This window comes from Tachypleus tridentatus, chromosome 12 (genome assembly GCF_004210375.1).
Source record: "Tachypleus tridentatus isolate NWPU-2018 chromosome 12, ASM421037v1, whole genome shotgun sequence".
NCBI classification, from domain to species: domain Eukaryota; kingdom Metazoa; phylum Arthropoda; class Merostomata; order Xiphosura; family Limulidae; genus Tachypleus; species Tachypleus tridentatus.
The window spans coordinates 48810732-48827068 of NC_134836.1; the positions used below are offsets into that span (position 1 = coordinate 48810732).

Below are 16337 nucleotides of genomic sequence, written 5' to 3' on the forward strand. Positions count from 1 at the left end.
TCTTTCAAGACTCTTTATCTTCAAATATGAAGTTATCACAAATGAGTCCTTGTCTTTAACTAAGAAGTGTTCCTAAATATCATTTACTGATTCTAATAGTAGTTTATCAGAATTCCTTATGATGACTGGTACACCACTCTACTAACGGAAAGAGATAGGGGGATTAAAAGCATGTTTCTCAAGCTAAACCACTAATTTAAAAATGAATTTTAGAAGTTTTCAAGGCAGTTTGAAAAACAAGAAGGCATTGTCCATTTAATGTAAGTTATTTCATAATACACTCTCGACTTTCCTTCCTTTTTCATTATAATTATAAATGTTTTTGTTTGGCATATATGTTATTCATTCTTCAGAATATTTCCTTACAGTCTTATTGTTTGTCAGTTATTAAATATAGGATGATATCACAAATCCAGCCAATTAAAACTTCTTGCACTAACACTATTAGAAGAGAAAACATATAATGCTAAGTTTCAATTTTCTTCTGTAAAATATATTTCTCGTTGTTCAATGATGAAATTTTTACATATGTCTTAGTTGAAAGAAGGATATTACAAACTGTGCTTGTTAATACCGCAAATGCCTAAGACTGTGGCATTTTTGTTATAAAAAAAAGCTAAATGTCATTGTCTATGTAGTTAGACACAAAATAAAGAAACAAACAGGAAACTTTAGTTTTAGACAATGTATTTACTTAACGATGGATACATCTGCACTACCTGCATGTGGGAAACGAGGGCCACAAACATTCACAGAATTAAAAGTTACATCTGGCCTGCTTACCAGGGCAAGAACAGATTAAAAATGTCACAGGCTAAAACTGTACTAAATAAAACGCAACTGTTTTGACATAAAAAAGCCTCAACAGGTGGGTTCAGTATAGGAACTAAATTACTTTGTCACTTTTAAAAATTTTCACTCTCAACATTGGCACAAAGAGGGAACAGAAATATTGGTTTCTCTCTTTTGTTTCCTTAGCTTTCAGCAAATGTGACCACTCTGTAACAGTAAAAGGAGATTCAGAACTAATAGTAAAAACCATAATTAAAAGATAAAAACACATAAGATAGTTGACTGTTGCTATAACTAAAGATAACTATATGTGGATTAGGTCTGTTGGAACACTGCCACACAAACAAGCTTTACTAAGTCTGTAGAGGACGAAACCTTTGTCTTTTATCTGGACTGTGAAAGATCTTAACAAAATAGTAACAGGTGTGGAATGAAATATAAGTTAACTGAATCATGTGCTTAACCTTTGAATGATATCCTAACTTGACCATTTGATACTTAGCAGAGTGATACAATGACTAATTAAAATCCAAAACCGATGTAACGATGCTGAGTGAAATTTGGCTGATTAATAAGGTGTTTGTGACAACAGATATATGTATATATACACACACCTGAAATCAAAGGAAAGGAAAGGCTGTTTACTCATTTCAGTGAATTTAGAGAGAACCTGACTGGAAGATAACCACATAAAACCTGTGGAGGAATATTTACACTTCTAGTTGCTGACAGCGGTAATATAGGCGAATAACATTACATTCTCCGTCCTGCTTAGCTGAGGCTTGTGTGGCAGTTTTTTCCCACATGAGGAACAATAAATAGTAATCGATATATATCGGTATGTTATATTTACAACAGTACTTCACTGTACTTGAGTCCTTTTACAGGCAGATTGATGCTGCCACAAATGAGAATTCATCTAGATATCATTTTCAGTCAAAAGCAAAACCCCATAAAACTTTAGAAACTGAAGACGAAAATATCATGTCACTAAATATTTAGTACTATTCACATGAAGGAGAACTCGGAGACCAGATTCTGAGTACTAGTAACTGACTTGGTTTGGTTAAATGATGAAAATGAACTAGTTCAATAAATTCTATATCATATTTCTTAAGAACACCTTAAAGTGTATTGTCTGTAACATACATCAGTTGGTAGATGCTCATGGAGGAAGTATTCCATGCTTGAGTACTGATATTAAATTTACTAAATGTTTACCATACAATCAGAATGGTCAGAGAGATCACAGTCAGGCTTCTTGTCTCTTGTCCAAACCACATCTAAACACTGTCTCACAGCAAATCAAGCATAGCACTTTTACTTACTGGTAAAATTATTACTAAGCACAACTAGTTGTCAGTGACTTGGGACAGGTGACTGTTCCACACATACACCAACCATTGGAGATTCCTCACTCCCCGAGCTTCGTCTGGGAATCTCTGTCGATGATAGACTGGAAGGTTGTGTTGAGGGACCTGAGGAAGGGGTAACACCATAATGTGATACATTTGTTGACTGAAAACCTGGTTGAGCTACCATTTGTCCTCTGTACACAGCTCCTGACAGTGGTAATACCTGATAGCTTCCTAGCTGCATGTTCACTGAACCAGTCTGTGTACAGTCTAAAGATGTGGGCACTGAGTGTGTAAACATATTAAAGTCCATGGGCACGATATCGGAAGACATAGCAGACGATGATGCATGGCTCCCTCTGGTGGAGGCAATGCTTAAGTTTGCTTGGGAATGGTAGGACTGAAGAGGGTCTAGCCCCATGACTACATGTGATGTTGTGCCTTGCCCCTGTGACTGATGGGGAGTGGCATGGTGATGTCCTCGAAACCTGTGACTATGTCCATGAATGTGTGAATGTCCTGCGCCACCATGGCCACTTGATGAAGCACTAGAGTGTAAGTGCTGACCAATTGCAACAGACCCTGCTCCTGCAGCAGCTATTGTAGGTGCAGAAACTACTGTCACAGGCGGATTTCCTACAAGCCCAGAGGAAGATACCCAAGCAAGACCTTTTGGCAGTCCCAAACTGATGGGACTAACACAATCCATGGCAGAGGCAACAGAAGCAATACTACCAAAGTGCACTGCAGCATGTGATCCAGAGGTCTGGGTATAACTATGTTGTAGTTGTCCATGTACATGCTGATGAGTTGGATCGGAACGTGCTCGTCCACCAGTGTGGTTTGCAGATGAACCTAAGAAAACATCAAATAATTAACTATATATTTATGGTCATCATACCCTGAAAATAGAAATTATTATCTAATTAAAACAAAAACTTCTAAAAAAAATAATTTTATAATACAACCAATAAAACCTTCATAAAAGCTGTAGTAAATGAAAACACATCTTATAAATGTCAGTTTTTCTCTTACATTTCTTGGACCAATGATGACAACCTAGGACACAGTTTTTGTTTTTTTATAAAAAAATAAAAACAATTTAGATGGTAAACAAAGTTATTATAATACATGCTTAAGACATGTTTTCTTTCCTTGTGTGGTATTCACTTAATAAGCCAAGTATGAACCTAGAACCAATCACAATTTCAAGAAAGTCACAGAGATTATTTGGTCTTCTCTAGAAGAACGTTTACTGACATAGGGTTTCAGTAAGTACATCATATATTTCAAATAATTTCTATGTTGTCAATATTACATAATTTTTTAAAATTATTAAATCTTTATTGTTAATAGGCTTTATAGAAAGGTAAATAACTGAATGATGACAAAAATATCCACCATTAATTGTTGACAGAATCACTTATATACAAATAACTTTATGGTCAAGATTATTTGTGATGTTAAGAAAACACCAAAGTTAAAAAAAGTGCAATCCAAGAGACACTACATAACTAAGCACTTTTGAAAGTTAGCCTTTCTCTATCAGGGGAAAATTAACAAATATCTTTAACTATTTTGGTAAATTTTTATAGACAGATATTTTGGACTTAAAAAAATTATGCCTTATCGTAATGATAACTCCTCCTTGAAAAGTGCCAGTTCAGATCTTATTGTCAAGAACTTAAGTCTTTCTTCTTCACTAAACAGTTTCAAACTGTTTCTTGTGGGAAAGAATATAACCATGTGAAAGTTTCTTTAACTATATAACGGACTTTCTCAGTGTTATGAAACACTAAGAAAGTCACTGTACATAAAACAAAAACAATGCACACTTAGACTGAGGTGGAAAAAAAACAACCAACAAACAAACGAGAGCAAGCAAGCATTCAAATACAGTATTTTTCATTCAAATATCAGTCATATTCTACCCAAAGATAAATATCCTATTATTTAAAATGACCTTAGTTAATTCTCTATAAACCATAAACATTTTCTATCAGTATACAGAATTCAATGGTTAATTTTAGTTTTCTTTTTACTGTTCCAAACTAGAATTAAAAAAACAAACAAAAAACATCCAGAAAAGTGGGAATCCTGTTTAAGGTAAATACTGATATTGTCTAAATAAACATGTTAAGATAACAGCACTTATTATAACTGACAAAAAGGGGCTTATGTTGTGAGACAATTCTTATTTATGTAAAAAAAATATGGAAAAATGATGAATATTTATAGTAATTTTAACCATATTTTTTACACTATTTTGAGCAGAAGCAACTAAGAAATCAATAAATGTGTAAAAGAAACCCACTAGAACTTCTGGAACTGGATCCTGATCCACCTCCTCCTGTTCCTGCAGGTCCAAATCCAGGGCTGTTTCTTGTGACCTGATCCATGACAGGACACGAGTTACTGCCATGAGATGTGTTAGTGCTTTCATCTGTTGTTCGTTTGAAGAAACTATGTTGAAGACACTGATAGGGAGTGATACGTGTCTTTGGGTCATATTCCAACATTTGTAAGACTAGGTCCTTAAATTTTAAATAGTCAGGAGTTGTATGGCCAGGTTCACCAAGTCTTCTACTCCCAGGTCCACCAGTTTCACAGCCCAAGATGTCATGCAACTTTCTTGATCCAGGTGCTTTGTACTTAGTAAAATAAATAGTTTATTGGGATCTATCCTAACAAATTCATTTTTTTAAAACAATGTGTATGTTTTTGTAAAGAATAATTTATGATGTATGGAACTTGTCAGTTTTCTGATACAAATGGAAGTTGTAAGACTTTACAATAAACCACTGTATATATTTAATTTTCAACCATCGCTTGATTTTTACTTTCAGACAGTAATCTTCAAAGTCATCTTTTAAACCTAAGGAGCCAAAATGTATACCACAAAAATGACACAACATGCCTGAAAGCTGTCCAACAGCTCATCAGTCATACTAGCTAAATTCATTACACTTTTTGTTTAACCATCACAAATAGTTTCCAACAAAAGGTGGGTCAATAAAAGTATGTTCTCCAAAAACCTCAAAACTTTTATTCTTGGTTTAAAAATATCAAAATTTAAGTAATAAACACTTGTTTCTGAAGTGTTAGCTAAAGTCTAAGAAGTTTTTCAAAGCAGAAAAAACAGATGGTAAAAATACAGAACAAAACACACATAACTCACATTCCAATTACTTGAGAGGACTTGTCACTCTTAACTTATAAAATAAAGTATCACCATTTAGTTATATAATGTGAATATCTTGGTTATTTGACCTTTTGGTGGTTAAATGTCTAACTGTGCTGAAATAAACAGGCAAGCAGTTTTCTATTCTGCTAGTAAATTCACTGAATTGTAAAAGGAGGCACAATCAACCAGCTGTAACTCTCCAACACTCTCAATTGCAAATCTCTAATAAATTAATTTTGGCTTATATTTTATGAAATAATTAGTGACACTTTTATAGTATTTAATAGTTCTTTTGGGCATCCATTTTCTTTTGAATGGCCAACTGTTAAATATAAGTGAAAACCAATTACATTGTTTGGAATGAGCAAAAAAAATAGAAAATATTCATATCCTCTTTACATAAAAAGTCTAGTAATACATATAATTGGAGTTTGTGTAAGAAATAACCCTCAGATTCATGGGTCAAGACAAAATTGATTAAATAAAAAAAATCAAGTGTTTCTAAAAGACAGATCTCTACTAACATACATTCTTTTTCTCACTAACTTTCTGTTTCAATGATTAAAGAATTTTCACTTTGTTTACACCACTACAAAAACCAAATTACACAGAAATGTATCTAGTAACTTGTTTCTAAGAGTTTTGTAATTTTTACTGTAACACATAAGAGAAATATGGTCCTATTTGAAACACTTTTAGAAATCTGTTAAAAATTTAACTTTCATCACGTATCTTACTTCTGTTAATTCATAACATAAGGAAATTAAACGATAAACTACAAAGAAAAAACATATTTTCACAAACTAACAATAGAAGTTTATTATGCATGCACATGTGTATTAGCAATTGCAACCCCTGGATTCCATATATCACTGGAGTTCCACAAGTCACAGGCTTTATTGAAAAGATTTTTGAGGTCTGAAACATCTTATTAATCCTTTCTGGACTGGAGAGATGCCCCTGATATTTTTAGCAGTAGTTAACAAAACTGTACAAAAAAAAAGTTTAACCAATGCAGTTTCTTGAACAAACTTCACTAAAGGGTAAAAGAGAGCTATTCTTATCCAAATTTAATTGCTTGCCTCCTGGATACTGAAGAATTACTTTGGTGCACAATAAAGGGGTCTCATCAGGTAAGATAACAGCATTAATAATAAAGCTGTCTTATCAAGTGCTTAGTTTTATCTTCTATTTTTCCATTACTATGTAAACATTTAAGATATATAAAAAATGCAGATAGTTTAATTACTTTTGATTAAAACAAAATGGAATGTAAATAAATAAAAGGTTAAGAATCATGCCTAGGATCCTGGAATCTTGTAAAAGATACATATACACATAAAATCCATGCAACAAAATCCTGATATTATTTTAGAGGTTCCACAGTACCTTGTTATAACCAGTAAAAAGTAAAATGGAATTTATTTAAATTCCAGGCTGCATAATTTAGCAGTACCCAACTACAACTACAGCAATGCATAAATAAGTGTCTATAACTGAAGTCTTCAATTTTACTAACATTGTCAGTTGATTTAAAAATTAATAATACATACAAGTGTAACTTACTTTTTTTAAATCTTTGGTCTTCTTTAGAACATAAGTCCCATCTGGAAGTTTGTCAAAGTATTTACGTGCCTTATGAGCTAGTTCAAGCATATTCGTTGGAGGTATTCCAAGTACTTCTACAATTTTATTCATCTGATCAACCTGTCAAATATAATGGATTAGTGGTAAATGACTATTTTGAACAGTGTCATTACCAAAACACTACACCAGTTAAAATATAATAATTATTGTGTTAGTAACTTACCTCATTAGCTCCACTAAACAAGGGCTCTCCTGTGTGCATCTCTACTAAGATGCAGCCTAGACTCCACATGTCAATGGCCATATCATATGGTATACCCAAGAGGACTTCCGGTGAACGGTAAAATCTACTTTGGATATACTGGTATATCTGGGGAAGGGATTCATTTGCCTTAGATTATTCAAATTTAACATTACTTTAATAAACTACAATGTTTCCTTGTTGTAACTATATTTTATCACTTTTTGACTAATAAAATATCTGACTGTATGATACATATTATGTTCACACACTCACTGACAATACACAACTGAGTTTACTAAAGCCAAGCTTAAAGCTTGGTGTGATCTATTAGTTAATCTACATAAGTACACTAGGAAAAACATAACTAATATCCACTTAACAACAAGTTTCAATAAAAAGATGAATTAAAAAACGTCATTTCACAGTATTTCTTGTTAAAAGACAACACACACATATACTGAAGTACTCCATAAACTGAACTTATAATAAGCTACTTTATCTTAAATAACAGTGTAATGATTTCTAATAATTACATTTTTAATTTAAAACTATATGTACTAATCACAGCGGAAGATGTGTGTTACAGTAAACACTTCACTCATGCTTTTCTTGTTAGTTTTGGAATGCATTACCATCAAGCATCACTGGGAGTTATTATTATTAGTAGTAGCAGTATTATTCCATTACTTTTAAGCATGCTAAGCTCCATCTACATTTGCATTATAATAGCTACTGGAACACTTTTTTTTTATTGTAATTTAGTTTTACTGACATTTCTGTGCTAGCAATTCTCTGAAGCCTAAAAATACAACAAATTTGCAGATTGGTTTTTATTCATCTTGTAAAATTATAAAAACCCTACTCTTTGTCCCAGTTGACACGAGCTGCCAAAATCCACTATCTTGATGGCACTACGTTTTGGGTTGCACAACAGAATGTTTTCTGGTTTCAGATCACAGTGAATGATGTTGATATCAGTATTGGACAGAAATACCAGAGCTGTACACATCTGCTGGGCAAACTTGCGAGTAAGGTTAAGTGACACTCCACGAAAGGTCGTGTTTCGCAACAGGTCATAGAGGTTGTAAGATAATAATTCGAAAACCAGACAGAGATGATTCCGCCACATAAAGTTGCCTTTGAGTTTCACTATAAAAAGGAAAACCTTTACCATCAGCTTAGAGAAAAATAAAACTGGTATATCTTGTCATAACTAAAATTCTGAATGGAATAAAAAACTCATAATAATTTTGATCACACAAAAATTTTTAATATGATGAAAAATGAACAAGGAAACAACAAATGGCAAAAACACAGTCTACTAAATTCCACTAACAAACACTTCATATTCAAGTCATCTAAACAAAACTGCATCACAAGAGTAAAATATCTTGATCAGCAATTTTCCAAATATTTGTCAACAGCTTAAACTATTATTTTTCCTGTCTGATTTTGTTAAAACTAGTAAATTTTCTACTCAATTCAAAATTTAAAAAGTCACATTTACACAAGCCTACCTGATACTTCATCTGGTTTATTCCTCATGTTTCTATCATTGTATGAATTTTAGATTCTCTGATTACTGTGTTTTGAAAGCCTTTAAATTTATAATAATAATAAAAAGAGCTGTAAGTCCTTATGAGGTTGTTAATAGTTTCTGGTTAATTCTTTCTTGATTAAAATATATTTTTCTTTTGTTTATCCCACTTTATTGGCTAAATTACATTCAACACAGTCTTACCTATTTTATCTTTTCCCATATGGCAGTACCCATCCTTGCCTTTATAAGTGTTCATTAGTTCTAAGAGCTTGACTTCGATCTGAGCTTGGTTTAGAAACGGCTTCTTGTTCTTGATAATTTTAATTGCAACATGGCACTGTTCCTCATGGTCATATGCTTTAACAACCTGCACAAAAAATACAAGTTTTAGTATAATACCAGATGGTCAAAGTGTAGTGAATTTTAATGCCACTAAACACACAGTACAAATAAAACAGTATTTAAAACATATCTATCTACAATTATGAATGCACTGTTTTACTTATAATCCATTTCTAAAAGGTATGACATAATTACTACACTTTTATACAGAGGATTAGTTTTTAAAATCATCTCACTGTTGTGAGAATGGGTTAAACCATCACCTTAAGAGAATAGCACTTTCCATCAGATCATACAGCTTACAGAGAGCACTTAGACTGTAACATTATCTTCTTTATTACATTCTTTAATTTCAATATCTTTGTCACCTATGAGGTTTACAAGAACAGTAAAGATTAATCAGACAAGTGAAACTAACCTGACCAAACGAGCCTTTTCCAATGAGAGAATCAATTTCATATCGATCAATGAATTTTTCTCCATGTCTGATGATATAATCATGGTTATCATCATCATATCCCTCGTTATATAGCTTACGTTCCTTTTGTGGCTGGAATCATCTCCCTGCGTTTGTTGTGCTCTCCGCTTTTTCTTAGCATAGTAAACCTTTGAAAAATACAACTACGTCAACAATAACTGTGTAAAAACAGTGCAACACGTATTCCCTTACATAGAAGTAAACACCTGTTTGTACAGTATGTTTATTGGTTTACTTTTTTCGACTAGGTTCACATTAACAGATCTCTTGGATCATAGCCCTATACATGTTTTCTCTGGAATACAACAGAACCTGACTGCCAAGATGCTTTCTTTCAAGTTATATTAAAGTAATTATAAATTAATCATTCTTTGTAGAAAACATAAACGGTTATATACTGAAGTAAATATTGTACTACTTTTCAAATGTTGAATGGTAAAAAAATACGAAATAAAAATAGAATATTGCACACAATTTATTTCTAGTTTCACAGACTCTGTAAATAACACAGAGAAACAAAAAAAATTAGGTGTTTTCAGAATGATGATTCATAAGGCATTAATTTAAAAACTAGACTGTCATCACTACATTAACAATTCACACCAGGAATTCAGCAGGAAAATCAAAGTTATAATTAAAATGAAAAATTCAAACAATGACATTAGTAACTTCACACACAAGAGATTTTGTTTTATAATGTGTACATATATATAGTGGAATTTTTCAAAAGAGAAAATACATTAGGATTCTTTAAAATGATGAGAAATGGAAACTGTATGGACCTTACGGTCACAGTACTAGAGTTTTTCTCCAATTTTAAGTAAGGAAACTGAAATATATCCAAAGTTCATAAACAAATCACTCATATAGATATTTCATCCACACAAAGAGATATTCTTTCACTTGTTTATTACTGTAATAAATGTTAAATACAATTGCATAAACATCAAGGTAGTACAGACATAAATTACTACAGGCCACAAACCACAATGCCCTATATTTGGAATTTGAATATGCTAACTACCAGGTCACACTTAATCCATTAGCCAACTGAACATAGGCAGACTCTAACTAAAGATGAAAATAATAAAGAAACTATTTCTTTAAATGGTTTAATACATGACAAAAACTGCTTGAATCATAGTTACTATGTTAATAACTATCTATATATGTAATTCATAACTCACACAATAGTTAAGGCACTTATTAATTTCACACTTCCATAACTAACTTATGTCTTTGATCATATATATTCAGGTAATTTTAGTACAGGTATTCTGCATGCAATCATGATATTCTTGTTAACAGATGAAGGAAGTTGATGAATATATGACATTCCTTTATACAAATGTATATACTGAAACCTCTGTTCTTATGTCTGTAGTTAGTATGTGTGGACTTAAAGTTGACATACAGTAAGAAAACCTACTGTGAATTTATGGGATACATCATTCAGGTTTTTTAATAACTAAAGAGTGGTGCTTTCACACCAATATCTTTTCCCATTATTTTGCATCCTTTGTTTAGGAAGGAACCAGTAAATAGAAATTTATAAGTTATCCAATTCAGTTTCAAACATACTTATGAACAAATATTTTTATTTATTTGTTCACCAATGTTTCTCATTCTGGTTTCTTCCTGTTTATCTGCAAATGATGGATCTAAATAATGTACTCACAGGACTTGCATATTTATATTAATCTACTGAGCCTTCAACAGCACTAAGCATGGCTGTATCATATCATACAGTAAGTTTTACATTCATCTACTGAACTTTCAACAGCACTAAGCATGGCTGTATCATATCATACAGTATGTTTTACATTCATCTACTGAACTTTCAACAGCACTAAGCATGGCTGTATCATATCATACAGTATGTTTTACATTCATCTACTGAACTTTCAACAGCACTAAGCATGGCTGTATCATATCATACAGTGTTTTACATTCATCTACTGAGCCTTCAACAGCATTAAGCATGGCTGTATCATATCATACAGTATGTTTTACATTCATCTTTTGAGCTTTCAACATCAATAAGCTTGGCTGTATCATATCATACAGTATGTTTTACATTCATCTTTTGAGCTTTCAATATCAATAAGCTTGGCTGTATCATATCATACAGTATGTTTTACATTCATCTTTTGAGCTTTCAATATCAATAAGCTTGGCTGTATCATATCATACAGTATGTTTTACATTCATCTTTTGAGCTTTCAGTATCAATAAGCTTTCAATATCAATAAGCTTGTCTGTATCATATCATACAGTATGTTTTACATTTATCTTTTGAGCTTTCAGTATCAATAAGCTTGGCTGTATCATATCATACAGCATGTTTTTTTCACTTTTTTGGCACATTTTATAATTCTGAAATAATTGTGGTATGCACCATTAGAGACAATAGTGAAAACAGAATAAAACCTCTTTAAAGTTTACATGACATAATATCTAAAGTCAACTTGATGTCGCCACATGTAACTGTCGTTATACTGCCAAAGCCATATGGAATTCTTAACAAAGTCTTATGATACAGAGCCAAAGTGATACAATTTTCTAGCTTTTTCCATATACAATCTCTACATACCTGAGTAAAATGAATAATACCTATTTATGACCTTTTATCATGCTACATACACAATACCTACATGAAATACACTATGTAACAACATTTTTATTTTTTCTTGTTTCTGGGCAGAAAATGTTATTTCCTAATTGCTTATGCCTAAAGTAAATGGAAAAGACCTATTTTTCTCTTCAAACTTTGGTTTTGTGACCTGGGTGATGAAATTTTCAAATTTACCCATTTTCCAGAACGTTCCTGGTAGATTCAGTGCTGAGTAGCTGATAGAGAATTTTCTAAAACTTTCCATGGTAATATATACACAGGGGCTCAGTTTAGTTTAGCTGCCTAAGTGACCACATAGACCTATCTGATTTTATTAGAGATGACATCAAGAAGTTGCAAGCATTCTCAAGATGCATTCTGCTATGTATGCAGGCAATTTATCAAGATAAGAGCAAAAAGTACTCTGTGACAGCATCTGCTGAAATGTGTGAAGCCTACAAGGGATACTTCAGCATGCCTGTTGGAGATCAAGACAAACCCTGGGCACTTCATTTTACCTGCGAGCACTGCAAAAAAAACTGTAGGAGGTAAGATGGACAATTTTTGCTTGTTTGAATAGTAAGATTTTATATTATATAAATTTTAGACCTTTTAAAATTTAAATATCTTTTAAATGATTATTTTTTTTAAATTTCCGATTGTACAGAAGAATTATCACATATAAAATATTTTGCATGAACCTCTTACACATTAGTTGTGGATGAAATAAATTTATTCTTCATAATAATTTTATTTTGCTCTTTTGCAGGATGGTACAGAGGGGAAAAGAGAGCCATAAAGTTTTACAAGAATTTGGAGTGAACCCACTGACCACTCAAGCAATTGCTACTTCTGCATGGTTTACCCTTCCAAATGTTGAACTGACAAGAATGCATCTGCTATAATGTATCCAGACCTTCCATCATCCATTGCTCCAGTGCCACACTACCCTGAGCCCCCTGTACCCACTCTGCCTGAGAGAAAGCAGCTATCCTCAGAAGAGAGCAGCAAATCAGAAGAGGAGGTAGACACTGAAGATCCAGATTACAATTTCAGAGGTTCAGCTGGTGAGAGAAACCCATACTACCCCAACCAAAGAGACCTCAATGACTTGCTTGATCAGAGATCTTGGTCTAACAAAGTTGAATGCCAAGACTATATTTGGGGGCTGGTACGTGAAAGTGATTTACATTACAGTCGTAAATCTTGAAAAACTACTAACTTTTAACAGTTTTATATAACTTTAGTATAAATACATGTAAATTTTGATTCATATGTTGTCTTATTCAGACCTTATGTAAGTGAAAATGTGCAAATTTGCCCATTTTTTCATGGAAAATAATTTCATTATTCAGGTCACAAAAGTAAAGTTTGAAGGGAATAATGGTCATTTTCTGTACTTTTACAGCATAAGCAATTAAGAAATAACACATATTATACAGGAACAAAATTTGTGTTACATAGCAATACTGAAGAACATTTTGTGAATATACTTGAATAGGTATATTACAAACTTAACTAGATATGGAAGGGCGAAATACATGCCTACTTCAGTTTATTACGATGCTCATCACTCATTGCCCTTTGATCAACCATCACAATTTAAAGAAACTTGAATAGAAATCTGCACTTGAGATTGTACCTAAAATGCATTTCTTTGTAAGCAAACTAGCAAGTTTCCATAAACCATCAACACAGTATTAACATATATATATAAAAAAACAAACCCTGATTAAAGATACCATTAGCTTCAAATTCTTTAGGACTGAATAGAAAAGTAACAAAATAAACTGATAAGAAACAATAAGATGACCCATTGTTAATCTCCTGGTATCGTATTCACTGTATAATACATAAATAAGCGGGAAAAAAACATAGAGGCACATACTGATGAATGAAAGAAGTATCTATTATCTAAACAATGAGATGACCCATTGTTAATCTCCTGGTATCGTATTCACTGTATAATACATAAATAAGCGGGAAAAAAACATAGAGGCACATACTGATGAATGAAAGAAGTATCGTATTATCTAAACTCCACCCCCCCACTAATTTCCAGGACTGCAATACTTTTCAACCGGTATACAAGTAAGTACATCTTGTAGCACTATCATTGTGTGGCAAACACAGCACATGACATATTATCACTGATTTTTAGCTCTACTCCTTACTGGTTTAGAATTCATCTGCTTATTATTCATCCGAGTCAATGCAGGAGCAAGGCCGTGTGAACAATTAAAATGAAAAAGCAAGGAAGTGGCTCCCTCTCACGAAATATTACTGACTGTTAAAAATATATATATATATATATATAAATACTGCAACACGTCACTGTCCGTGTAAAATGATTTAAACATATAATCTGTTTAATCGACTTAACAATATTTTTATATTCTCTTTACAACCACGCTCAAGTTAATTGAGATATGAAAAAAATGTGTCAATGTTTATTTACATTCTGAATTTGGTGTGATGAAAAAGAGAGAGAAAGAAAAAGAAAAAGTTGGGCACGTGAGTCAAACAGCGACTTTCAGAGAAGTATGTAAATGAACACCCACCGTTTCCATGGCATTACACACTAATTCCGTTTAAAGGTCGATCAATGTGAAGATTTCCTATAAAGGGCGTGGCAGGAAACAAATATCAGTTGACTTTTAAAATAACTCCGTTAACTAAAACCCATAAGGTGACAACGTTGAAACAAAATAAATAATTTAATAAACAACGCTCAATAAAGAAAATCACCTTTAAGAATATGAATTTATAATTTATATTCCGTGAATAAACAAACTACAGAAACAACTTACCTCATTTATATGCTTATAAGTTTTAATTAGATCCACACTAAGTTTCCTCAAGGGAGCTGTGCTTGGGTCTCTGTTTTTATAGGGAATTCGAGACTGTAAGGTGACCAGTTCATTCTGTCCTGAACTCTGAGTCCCTGTACCCATGGCAACCAGCTGATCTTGGGTGACTAGTCGCCCGTACATCGAGGAATGTGCTTTGGACTGATCTCCTAAAATAAAGAAATGTATTCCCATCTAGGTCAACTGAATATTGCTAGATGTTATACGTTAATTTTTAGAAAACACTATACTCATAACCATAAATCTACTACTTCAAAATATCGAAATAAATTTGTTCTGTAGAATTATCTTAGTTGTTTTTCTCATGTGGATAATTTTGTTTACGTGACTATTTTGCAATATATCAAACCTTTACTTCGAACAAACACAACCAAAAGAAACTGCACAGAAGGATTTTAGCCGTATGAAATGTTTGATTAGCCAGTATTTATGTAACTGTGCCACTGTTCGTTTTGGTAACCGCGACGTGAAATCCAACACACGTATTCTATACAAGTTACAAAATTGTAGATTTGAAGGACTAATAGTTCGACCGAGTGCTGTTGCTTATACGATAATCAATAATATTCCAACATATTTGGCTTAAAACAAACTACAATTAATTAATTAATGTGGCATCTGATTACGCTATAATGCGCTTGTAGCAAACAACACATGAAAAAGTTCAGAACATTTTAAACAATGAAAGAAAAGTTCACAAACAAAGAACAAAATTCAACTAAAGAAAGCTTTGTTTGGTTTTGAATTTCATGCAAAGCTATCTGCCCTAACAACCAGGCCATTCCAGATATTAAAGAATGCTACAGGTTTCGCCATTCTGAACAATTCGGTTATCCTTATTTTTATAGCTACTAATATTGTAACCGATATTTAAGGCGACAGTTTGATAGATTATTTATTTTGTTAGCTCAACACATAGCATCGCGGTTGTAATACTTGAAGGACAAAACAGTGTCGTTCATTTCAAAATGGTGAAACTGTTGTGTGAATATAAAACGAAAAATCTAGACACATGGACTAAGCCTAATCTTACATATAATGTGATTGAAATTAAAGAGGTTGTTTGAAAATATATGATTACTGAATAAACCGTGATGAAAATACTATTACAATACACATTTAGTAGTACTATAACAACACTAATCCATAATATGTTAGAGGTAAAATGTTATTCCAACACCGACTGCAATTAACACTGCACAACAATTTTTTTGAAACGTGTTTGCTGATTGTGACAGATACCTGGTGGATATGCACAAATATAGTTTTGGTTTTGCTTCATCACGTTAACTGTTTACCGGCAATAACGTATTTAATTGCGTTTATGTTTC

At 32.6% G+C, this 16337-nt stretch overlaps 1 pseudogene across 1 annotated transcript in view; it reads right to left on the reverse strand.

Annotated features, from left to right (window-relative positions):
• Positions 1 to 670: 670 nt before the first annotated feature.
• LOC143233234 (dual specificity tyrosine-phosphorylation-regulated kinase 1B-like) overlaps positions 671 to 16337 on the reverse strand; it is a 101117-nt pseudogene continuing 85450 nt past the window's right edge. The window contains exons 5-12 of the transcript XR_013018045.1: positions 14947 to 15155; positions 9463 to 9650; positions 8904 to 9069; positions 8025 to 8311; positions 7142 to 7288; positions 6898 to 7038; positions 4462 to 4798; positions 671 to 3002 (exon numbers count right to left, since the gene is read on the reverse strand). The product of XR_013018045.1 is annotated as a dual specificity tyrosine-phosphorylation-regulated kinase 1B-like (transcript). The remainder of the gene's footprint in view (positions 3003 to 4461; positions 4799 to 6897; positions 7039 to 7141; positions 7289 to 8024; positions 8312 to 8903; positions 9070 to 9462; positions 9651 to 14946; positions 15156 to 16337) is intronic.